The sequence below is a fragment of the Megalopta genalis genome, unplaced genomic scaffold (genome assembly GCF_051020955.1).
Source record: "Megalopta genalis isolate 19385.01 unplaced genomic scaffold, iyMegGena1_principal scaffold0166, whole genome shotgun sequence".
NCBI lineage: Eukaryota > Metazoa > Arthropoda > Insecta > Hymenoptera > Halictidae > Megalopta > Megalopta genalis.
Genome location: NW_027476235.1, coordinates 317,501 through 320,000, shown reverse-complemented (window position 1 = coordinate 320,000; position 2,500 = coordinate 317,501). Strand labels below are relative to the sequence as shown.

Below are 2,500 nucleotides of genomic sequence, written 5' to 3'. Positions count from 1 at the left end.
AGAAATAATTAAAATTCTATCAGAAAAATCCGGCCGCTCTTTTGACGGTATTAAAAAATTAAGACAAAAAGAAAAATACAAATCATACCTCAGTGAAGCCCTCGACGAGGCGGGCCAGACCAATATCTTGAGTACCTGCCCGTTGGTGCCGCGGGTGCTGCTAACCAGATGTGACGATCCTCGCGCGCGCGGAGACATCGACACACGCGAAGCGACATCATCTCCGCACAGTACAACTATACCTGATGATATACGCAACATCCTGGCTGAACTTAAAGTACAAGTAGGCCATCACATGGCAGAAATTATTGAAAATGCCCTGTCTAACACACCTTCTGAAGACACTATGTTAATGATGGACCAATACATAGAAAACTTAACATCATATGTTGCTTCGCTCGCTGATGAAACCGATAAATACAATGAAAATAGTAACTCAGTAGATAAAACCCATAAAACTAGTAACAAGAAAAATAAATATAATAAAAGCAATAAACAAAATAAAAATAATAAATACAATAAAAACAATACAAGCAACAACAGAGTTATAAATACAATGGACGATAAAAATAATAAAAATAAATTAAATAACTATCAGAACGAAAACAAGAATAAAAATAACAGTAAAAAGAACAAGCATAGAAATAAATGCAATGAAAGTAATAAAAGAAAAGGCAACCGCGCTAAAAGGATAGCGACTGATTACGCCAGATTCCAAAAACTCTATAACAAAAACCCAACCCAACTGGCTGAGCATATAATTACCGGAAACCCACTCAACATTACAGAATCTCCGACGATAGAATCATTTGAAGAATATTATTCTAAACTATTCGAACACAAGGATGTCGAATGGAAACCTCAGAAGCGAAAAACAGATACCAATAGTAATATCAACCTTTCAAATCCGATATCACCGACCGAGATACACGAGCAACTTACCAGGATGAAACAATCCGCTCCAGGCACCGACGGAATTGATCGATCGACTCTTAGGCAAATGCCACGCAAGGAGCTGTGTGCACTATTGAATATTGTATGGGGAATGAAGACGTTACCCTCTGTGCTAAGATCGAACAGAACAACACTGTTACCTAAATCCGGCGACTTGATGGACCCAAAACAATGGCGGCCCATAACCATCTCAAGTCATATACTGCGCCTACTAAATAAAATCATCGTGTCGCGCCTTGAGAATGAAATACCTCTGTTTCACACGCAAAGAGGCTTCACGAGAACCGACGGGATAATGGCTAATAGTACCATCCTACAAACACTAATTAAATTAAGCCGCGAAAAATCGAAACCTTTCACTATACTATCTATAGATTTAGCTAAAGCATTTGACTCTGTTAACATCATTTCAATAATAGACGCACTAATCAGAAAAAACGTAGACGCTCATACAATAGAATACATCGAAAACAATTATAACGACATAACCACAATACTCGAATGCCACGGATCCCGATCCAATCCTATACCTATAAAACGCGGCGTGAAACAGGGTGATCCCATGTCCGGTTTCCTATTTAATTTAGTGCTAGACCAGCTCATGATACAACTTAATGAGTGTGAGGGTGTTGATGTGGGAGGCACCAGGATACGGGCATTAGCTTTTGCCGATGACATCGTGATGGTGGCTCCCACTCCCAGTGCGATGCGAAGTAATATCCGGATCGTCGAGAAATTCTTCCACAAACACGGGCTGCAAGTGAACCCATCTAAATGCGCCATCTTACAGAATCTACGCGTCCCTGGAACGAAAAGGCTCGTAGTTGATACGCGGCCCAAACTGCAGATTAATAAAAGCCCGATCCCAACATTGGGTGTCGCGTCACAATTTAAATACCTCGGCCATGTATATAGATACCGCGGTGCTATCTCTCCATCTCCATCAAAGCTTGAAGGCATGCTCAAAAATCTTAAAACTAGTCCTTTAAAACCATGGCAGAAACTGAACATACTGCACAGGTACCTCATTCCTCGTCTTCACCATAGTCTGCAAACAATGGACATAAACAAAAAAAAATTAAAGTACATAGATAATTGCATAATAAAATTTGTAAAAAATATACTACACTTACCAACTACCACACCAACTCCATATATACATGCTCCTTTAAGCAGCGGTGGACTAGGCATTCCATCGCTTACAATCCACATTGCCGCTATGTACTTACGCCGATTGGAGCGCTTGAGAGCCCGTGGCGACAGCGAGATACAGTGCGTTATGGAATCTTCGATAGTCCAACATATAATGCGAAAGCTCAACAATATCCTTGGGAGCATCGCGACACCATCTAAACAAATGATTCGTAAACATTGGTCCGAGCAACTCCATCGCTCCGCGCTAGGCTCTGGTCTCGCCCTGATGACCCCAGGTTTATCTTCGTGGATATACAACCCACCTAATTTCTGGAAGGGTCGAGACTACATCGGAGCAATCAACCTAAGGATTGGGTTACTCCCCACCAAGGGAGCCCCCTATATGAAAGAT

The 2,500-nt window shown here is 41.2% G+C and overlaps 1 pseudogene; it reads left to right on the top strand.

The window, feature by feature from the left end:
* Positions 1 to 2,500, top strand: part of LOC143262678 (large subunit ribosomal RNA) — an 8,245-nt pseudogene that overhangs the window by 3,513 nt on the left and 2,232 nt on the right.